Source organism: Nanorana parkeri, unplaced genomic scaffold (assembly GCF_000935625.1).
Source record: "Nanorana parkeri isolate BGI_ZX_2015 unplaced genomic scaffold, ASM93562v1 scaffold2494, whole genome shotgun sequence".
NCBI lineage: Eukaryota > Metazoa > Chordata > Amphibia > Anura > Dicroglossidae > Nanorana > Nanorana parkeri.
In genome coordinates, this window is record NW_017308762.1 from 88225 (window position 1) to 97472 (window position 9248).

Genomic DNA, 9248 nt, shown 5'->3' on the forward strand with positions numbered 1-9248 from the left:
CATTACACCGATGCTCGGCCGGCCCGAATCCTTGGCCACGCCCATCCACCCCCCGGATGCCGGCCATGCCCACCACTGAAGGCCGACCGATCTCAGGAGGCTGTCCGCGCTCCCAGCCACTTCCTCCTGCTACTTACGGGGGAACGTAAGTATAGGGTTGCCACCTTTTCTTCAAGCGAATCCCGAACACTCTAGCGACGCACAGACATTTTTTGGGGAGCATAAGTCGTAGCTTTTTCATATGTACATAGCGCCGCCCATTCATATGTAAATATCACAGTTGAGACTATTTTCAGTGGGGGGCCAGTAGCCCCTATCCTAATTTTGGTTGTCCATGTCTGCCTGGCATCTTGTGTCCGGGTTTCTGATGCCATGAAACCCGAACACAGCATTCAAAACCCAGACTGTCCGGGTGAATCCTGGACAGGTGGCAACCCTACGTAAGTAGCGGCCTTGAAACCGGCCTTGAAAAAGCAGTGCAGCAGTCAGGAGCTCCTTCGGCTATTGCTGCTGACTGCCTCACTGGTTTGGGGGCGGCATTTTGCCGCCCCCCCCCTAGGAAAGTGCCGCTCGAGGCAAACACCTTCTTTGCCTCGCGGTACATACCTGTTTTAGGCCCCCAGTCAACTTCTCAAACACATATTCACCATGTATGAATCAGAAGCTGTAATACAGTAAGCTGCTTCCTTATCTATGTAAGGCTCCATTTGCACCGTCACACAACAGCACGGTATCGTACATCGGTGCAATATGGTTCCATTCATTGCGAATGGCACCCCAACGCACCTTGCCGACGGACATGCAGCGCACCACAATGCACCATTAAGTGTTGGAATGTGTTACCAAAAATAGAACATGCCCTTAACCTACTATAAATAGACCCCTCAGTCTCAGAGGGGCCCCAGTGCAGTCCCAGTGCAGTCTCAGAGGGGCCCTTAACCTAGTATAAAAAGACCCCTCAGTCTCAGAGGGGCCCCAGTACAGATGCACAGTCTGCCCAACTGGTACGTCCGTTCCCTGGCTCTGAATTTTCACCCGGGTATTTATCTTCTGCACCTGGCCACCTGGCTAAATGACATATGGGGGGAATATTTTGTCACCCATAGATTTGAAAGCGATGCGCAAACTGTTGGCGCTACAGTATATAAATCCTGTATAATATTAATAATAATTTGAATAATGTATCATTTCTAATCCACGCTGTGTGTCCAGTAGGGTAGGAAGAACAGGAAGACAAGGAGGTGAGCACCACAGGCCTACCAAAGCGAAGAATAAGGTATTGCAGCTTGTTCCTCTTCCCCTAGACCTGACAAGCAATAAACACTTGCAGCGCTGGTGGCTCTACTGCAAGAGTATTTTCTTTGTAATTCCTGGAGTTCAGATTTAAGTTGCACCTGTGCCCAGATCACGCACACTAATGTATCTGCATATTATGAACAAGCAGTAAGAGCTCTTCACAACAAGCCCCCATTCATCTCCGCAGCTATGGGCATTGTGGAGAAATTAATTTTTCAAATTTCACAACTCAGCCAGTCGGTGTGTTTCTCTATGAAGAGCAGAATCTGGGCAGCCTGCCGGGTCATCTAACGTAAACACACAGCGGGTGCTTCGAGGTGTTGGGAACTGACTGAATCCGATTTTAGAGTCTTTGTTCTGATCTTTGGGAACTAATAACTTCACAATGCCTGCAGCTAGAGAGGTCAGGGATGGTGCGTTTTATAGCATTTGACTGCTTGTGAAGAATCTGTTAATAGACTAATGTCCATAGTCTGAGCACGTGTACACTGTAAGCACGGGCGTAACTAGAAATCACAGGGCCCCATAGCAAAATCTTGTATGGGGCCCTGTGATTTCTAGATAAGTCCAACTGATAACCCAAACAGCCCACCTGAGGGTGACCCTGCAGAGCCCACCATACACTCTCTGCAGGGTCTCAGGTGGGCGGTCAAGCCCTCTTACCTGTCTGGCCGATCCTCTGTCCGCCTCCTTCTCCTCCACGATCGATTGCGGGCCCCGCCTCCTCCGTCCCTGGGCCCCAACTCCTCGATCGCCAGGCCCCACCTCCTCATCGCTAAGACCTGCCTCCTCGATCGCTGGACCCCGCCTCCTCCATCGCTGCCGACGACGAGCCCAGCCACCACCCCCGAAGCTGCTGGTTGCCATCGACTCAGCAGCTGTGAGGAGGTACGCGCCGCTGCACATGTGAATGGCTGCGTGTTTCTCCTCACAGCCGCCAAGTGACAGCCAGCAGCCTGAAATGTCATAGCGACCCAGGCGGTCCGCACGGCATCAGGGGGATGTCCTGGCCGGGCCCCCCTGTGCCCGGGCCCCATAGCGGCCGTCTGGGTCTCTATGGTGATTGTTACGCCGCTGACTGTAAGGTCTTCTTCACATTAGATGTCACATTGTACATTTTGCTGATATTTAACATTCACCCAATGCATAGCACAGGGAGGGCTGAAACACACATCTGCATTGCTGCGCATTACATGCCTTAGCCCCAACGCATTAAATGAACACAGTTCGACACTCACGTGTTGCAGGGCACTACAGTGCGGTAGGGTGGAAAAAATGCTGCATGTCCATTTTTAGGTTCATCCTTCCGCCTTGGCATCCCATACAAAAATGACAAAACATAAGTTACTTTGTGACATGAGAACGGACAAGTCTGAATGGGCCCCAAAAGATTCTGCAAGATGTGCTTGGTCATCTGATCCCAGTACCCCGTTCTATTCTGTGGAATTTGGGTCCTTCAAAATGCTTGTTAGCACATATGGACAATGTGGATGGAAACTCTTGCGTTCTGTTGTGAATGAGCCCCTTCCATTGATTTAATACATCCCGACCATGTCACTATCTGCAAGGAGTTTGCATGTTCTCCCTGTGCTGGGTTTCCTCCGGGTACTCCGGTTTCCTCCCACGCTCCCAAGACATGCTGGATGGTAAATTGGCTCCTCTCTAAATTGGCCCTCATATGTGAGATGGGGACCTCCCATTGTAAGCTCCTTGAGGGCAGGGACTGATGTGAATGTACACTATGTAAAAGTGCTGCGTAAATTGTCGGCGCTCTATAAATACCTGTAATAAAATAAAATAATAATACAAAGTCCTGCGAGTTCTGCAGGAGACATTCGCAGGCAGAGTCTATAGAACGTTACTCAGCGGCGCCACCTTGTGTTAGACTCAGAAAAGCGCCATGGAAGTCAAAGAGGGACATCAGATACCGGAATTCTGCCATTTGTAGAGACATGTAAGAGTGACACATGAACATTTGTTGGTGTATTAGAAGAAAGGGACACAAAGTCACAGCACAAGATACAGGGGGTCTTCATGAAGGTGTCCCTTTATGTTGCACCCGCACCCTCCAAATTAAATAAAAATTGCACTGTAACAATAATGACTAAATGAAACATTTGAGAAATGTCTTTTGAAAATATTCATGTTACACCTGACTTTCGGCGAGAGCGGCGTCACTGGGCGTACCTGTGCCTCCTTAAAGGCACAGGTACGCACAAGGGACCCCGCACATCACAACGGCAGCTGAGACCCCCAATGGGTCCCTTGTCCGTACCTGTGCCTTTAAGGAGGTTGGGCTTCCTCCTGACAAATCTGGACCCAATTTTATCTTCTGCCCCCATGTGCTCCAAGATGGAGACTAGGGATGCACCGATATATAATAATGGAGACTCTCATAGGTTAGAGTTAGGACCGCACTAGAGGTGCCTTGGCGCGGCTGTGCGGCTTTCACATATTCTGCAGAAGACGTGTATCCAAACCTCTGTTTTTAACCTTAGCGGTGAGACAAGTTTTTTTGTATGCCGGCTGGTGAGTGTGCCGGGAAACTTTTTGCTGTTGACCAAGCACATTGGCTGGAGATACATTGTAATAAAATATCTGATACTTGATTTCCTTTAATATTGGGGTCCGGGGAAATTTTAAGGCCCTTCCTTATGAAGTGACGGGTGTACGGGCTGTGATAAAGCCGAGCTGGAACCCCGCGCACCGGCACCTCTTCCATGAGGCGGGCTCTGGCTCGCTCTTTGAGGTTAGACGCGGAGAATCTTTATTTCGCTGAGTTTACTGACGCGGGAATAATTTTCAGCACTTCAGAATCTCACTTAACTCCACCGCCCCGTCCGCCCCGCGCCGCCTCCGCTCTCACTCCCCTTACGAAAAGTTGAACATCTTCCAGAGAAATGAATCGGCTGAGCTGGATGTTAAAAAGCCCTCACAGTGTGACGCCGGACCTCACGCTGCGAGAACCATATCAAAATGTTAGAGGAAGAAGAAAAAAAAAAAAAAAAAAAAAAAAATCTTTTGTAGTTTGTTACCTCCCGTCAGCGAGCGGACGCTTCTGACACAAGCGGGGAAAGCAGGACGCCATAGAAGTGGAGAGTCCGACTCTACAGAGCGTTTATCTCGGGTCCTCAGCATCTGCGGGGACTTCACATGGACTTGTGTCCCTCTGATGTTCAGAATAAATTACCCTTCATATACATCATCATTCTAATGTACAGAACTTCTCCGAGCCGCAGCAAAGTGGATGAAAGAGCCAAACGAAGTGTTCTACCCCCCCTACACATCGCACACAGGGAACGCTCATAGAAGGGTGCAGAGGTTTCAAACGTTGTCAGTGACCGCAGAGTATGTCAGGAGAGGAGAGTCATAGAGGAAGGAGCAGAGCTCTCCAGCAGAGTATCTCAGGAGGGGAGAGTTATAGAGGAAGGAGCAGAGTCCTCCGGCAGAGCAGAGTATATCAGGAGAGGAGAGTTATAGAGGAAGGAGCAGAGTCCTCCGGCAGAGCAGAGTATATCAGGAGAGGAGAGTTATAGAGGAAGGAGCAGAGTCCTCCGGCAGAGCAGAGTATATCAGGAGAGGAGAGTTATAGAGGAAGGAGCAGAGTCCTCCGGCAGAGCAGAGTATATCAGGAGAGGAGAGTTATAGAGGAAGGAGCAGAGTCCTCCGGCAGAGCAGAGTATATCAGGAGAGGAGAGTTATAGAGGAAGGAGCAGAGTCCTCCGGCAGAGCAGAGTATATCAGGAGAGGAGAGTTATAGAGGAAGGAGCAGAGTCCTCCGGCAGAGCAGAGTATATCAGGAGAGGAGAGTTATAGAGGAAGGAGCAGAGTCCTCCGGCAGAGCAGAGTATATCAGGAGAGGAGAGTTATAGAGGAAGGAGCAGAGTCCTCCGGCAGAGCAGAGTATATCAGGAGAGGAGAGTTATAGAGGAAGGAGCAGAGTCCTCCGGCAGAGCAGAGTATATCAGGAGAGGAGAGTTATAGAGGAAGGAGCAGAGTCCTCCGGCAGAGCAGAGTATATCAGGAGAGGAGAGTTATAGAGGAAGGAGCAGAGTCCTCCGGCAGAGCAGAGTATATCAGGAGAGGAGAGTTATAGAGGAAGGAGCAGAGTCCTCCGGCAGAGCAGAGTATATCAGGAGAGGAGAGTTATAGAGGAAGGAGCAGAGTCCTCCGGCAGAGCAGAGTATATCAGGAGAGGAGAGTTATAGAGGAAGGAGCAGAGTCCTCCGGCAGAGCAGAGTATATCAGGAGAGGAGAGTTATAGAGGAAGGAGCAGAGTCCTCCGGCAGAGCAGAGTATATCAGGAGAGGAGAGTTATAGAGGAAGGAGCAGAGTCCTCCGGCAGAGCAGAGTATATCAGGAGAGGAGAGTTATAGAGGAAGGAGCAGAGTCCTCCGGCAGAGCAGAGTATATCAGGAGAGGAGAGTTATAGAGGAAGGAGCAGAGTCCTCCGGCAGAGCAGAGTATATCAGGAGAGGAGAGTTATAGAGGAAGGAGCAGAGTCCTCCGGCAGAGCAGAGTATATCAGGAGAGGAGAGTTATAGAGGAAGGAGCAGAGTCCTCCGGCAGAGCAGAGTATATCAGGAGAGGAGAGTTATAGAGGAAGGAGCAGAGTCCTCCGGCAGAGCAGAGTATATCAGGAGAGGAGAGTTATAGAGGAAGGAGCAGAGTCCTCCGGCAGAGCAGAGTATATCAGGAGAGGAGAGTTATAGAGGAAGGAGCAGAGTCCTCCGGCAGAGCAGAGTATATCAGGAGAGGAGAGTTATAGAGGAAGGAGCAGAGTCCTCCGGCAGAGCAGAGTATATCAGGAGAGGAGAGTTATAGAGGAAGGAGCAGAGTCCTCCGGCAGAGCAGAGTATATCAGGAGAGGAGAGTTATAGAGGAAGGAGCAGAGTCCTCCGGCAGAGCAGAGTATATCAGGAGAGGAGAGTTATAGAGGAAGGAGCAGAGTCCTCCGGCAGAGCAGAGTATATCAGGAGAGGAGAGTTATAGAGGAAGGAGCAGAGTCCTCCGGCAGAGCAGAGTATATCAGGAGAGGAGAGTTATAGAGGAAGGAGCAGAGTCCTCCGGCAGAGCAGAGTATATCAGGAGAGGAGAGTTATAGAGGAAGGAGCAGAGTCCTCCGGCAGAGCAGAGTATATCAGGAGAGGAGAGTTATAGAGGAAGGAGCAGAGTCCTCCGGCAGAGCAGAGTATATCAGGAGAGGAGAGTTATAGAGGAAGGAGCAGAGTCCTCCGGCAGAGCAGAGTATATCAGGAGAGGAGAGTTATAGAGGAAGGAGCAGAGTCCTCCGGCAGAGCAGAGTATATCAGGAGAGGAGAGTTATAGAGGAAGGAGCAGAGTCCTCCGGCAGAGCAGAGTATATCAGGAGAGGAGAGTTATAGAGGAAGGAGCAGAGTCCTCCGGCAGAGCAGAGTATATCAGGAGAGGAGAGTTATAGAGGAAGGAGCAGAGTCCTCCGGCAGAGCAGAGTATATCAGGAGAGGAGAGTTATAGAGGAAGGAGCAGAGTCCTCCAGCAGAGCAGAGTATCTCAGGAGAGGAGAGTCATAGAGGAAGGAGCAGAGCTCTCCAGCAGAGTATCTCAGGAGGGGAGAGTTATAGAGGAAGGAGCAGAGTCCTCCAGCAGAGGATCTCAGGAGAGGAGAGTCATAGAGGAAGGAGCAGAGCTCTCCAGCAGAGTATCTCAGGAGGGGAGAGGTATAGAGGAAGGAGCAGAGTCCTCCAGCAGAGCAGAGTCCTCCAGCAGAAGAGTCACATATATACAATGTATAATATTGATGGAAATGTTTTGTTTGTATTGGACCCGAATGGTGAAATCTCCTCCATGTGTCCTGATATCCTGCACTGGTAGCGGCTGTGCTACGAATGTTGGACAGTGTTGATGTTCCCTCTTGCTCGAAGGACTCGGCGGGGGTGGGGGTGGGGGTGTAGAGACACGCGGGTGTAATGGGGGTTACTGATTACAGCTCTTTGATGAAAATCACGCTGGCTAAATCAATTGTGAATTTCTCGGCCCCGGAGGCTGTTAATCCATTCCAATCTTTCTACGGCACAAACTCTGAGCGCAGACACTCCTCCTGGGCTACAGATCGTGTCTATTATAATGTCATGGATGACGCTGCAGTCTCCTCTGATATCTCATCTTCATAAACTCTACCTTGTGCTCCAGCATCGGAATCAATCAGGACCCCTCCCCCGGACTCATCACTTGGTTGTTAACCCCATAAATTCCACACGTTGAGGATGCAGACCCCGGGGAGGAACTTGCAGGGTATTGCTATTGGACATCATTTACTTTCATAGAATGCATTCCTTCCTAATTCCAAATGCCAATAAAAGGAGCTTTTTGTTGACCCTCTAGAGCAGTGGTTCTCACCCTTTCTAGGGCCGGGACCCCTTGGTAACATTTGCCAGGTTGTGGTGACCTCCAATCAGTGGCGTAACAATCGCCATAGCGACCCAGGCGGCCGCTATGGGGCCCGGGCACAGTGGGGCCTGGCCAGGACACCCCCCCTGGGTCGCTATGACTTCGAATGCGCCACTGTTCAGATCACTGTCGGTAATCTGTGCAACGCTGCGTTCGTCTCTACAGCCGCTGCTCAGTCAATGAGAGCCAGCAGCGGCGGTGGAGGATGCTGGATCCGGCAGGGGAGGAGGAGGAGGGGCCCGGGGGTTAGCAACAGAGAAGGAGGCGAGGCCGGTGACGGAGGAGGGAAGACGGAGGAAGAGGAGGCGGACAGGTAAGGAGTGTGACCAGCCCACCTGAGGGTGACCCTGCAGAGCCCACCATAGTAGTGAGCTCTGCAGGGTCACCCTCAGGTGAGCTGTGTGGGATCTCAAGTGGGCTCCTCAAGGGGTGTAACTAGAAATCACAGGGCCCCATACAAAATGTTGCTATGGGGCCCTGTGATTTCCAGTTCCGCCCCTGCCTCAAATGGGAAAATTAAGGAATGCACCAATACTAGTATCTGTGTGGGCTCTCTGGTGGCCAATGGGGATCTCAGGTGGCCAGTGTGGGCTCACAGGAGGTCAATGGGGCTCTCTCGCGGTCAATGGGGCTCTCTTGCGGTCAATGGGGATCTCTGGTAGCCAGTGCGGGCTCTCTGATGGTCATTGTGGGCTCTGTGGTGGTCAAGCCCGCATTCAACTCTCCTCTCTTTGATCCTCCCCGGCTGCCGGTGCTGCAGCGCCATCTAGCGACGTGGCCGGAGAACTGACACTGCTGCTCTAGGAGGTAGCTGAGGAGCCTCTCACCTAGCTCAGCACAAAGCATGTGGTGAACCCCTCAACTGTGGGTTTGCGACCCAACTTTGGGTCGCGACCCACAGGTTGAGAACCACTGCTCTTGAGGGTGTTGCTGAGCCGACTCCCACCCAATCAAAAGAGCTGAGGTGTGTGATGAGTGCGGAAGTGTTTTATTATACTTCAGCAGACACTCCCTTATGCCAATTATTCAAAGTGTATTAATATTTCCAGATTACGCTGCTTTATAAGCCGACAGCCAAAATATTAATACATGTGATAAAATGACAATTTGATGAAGACTAAACATGGATTCATGTATCACTTAGGAGATGTAATGCGAACAACGTGCTGTACAGTATAACATAGACGTGTTTGGCATCTATCTGATTGTTATTCTCCTATACATTAGTGTAGCCTTGGTTCATGAAAATGCCTTCATTAAAGCCGAAATTATGGAAATTGTATGAAACTCAACTCTCCGCCCCCTCCTGTAATAAAGTCCGCTCACTGCTGCTCTCTGTCCTCGTGCAGGGTGACTGGTCTTGTCCCCGCCCCCCTCCTGTAATAAAGACCGCTCACTGCTGCTCTCTCTTTCTCCTTGTGCAGGGTGACTGGTCTTGTCTCCGCCCCCTCCTGTAATAAAGACCACTCACTGCTGCTCTCTCTCTCTCCTTGTGCAGGGTGACTGGTCTTGTCTCCGCCCCC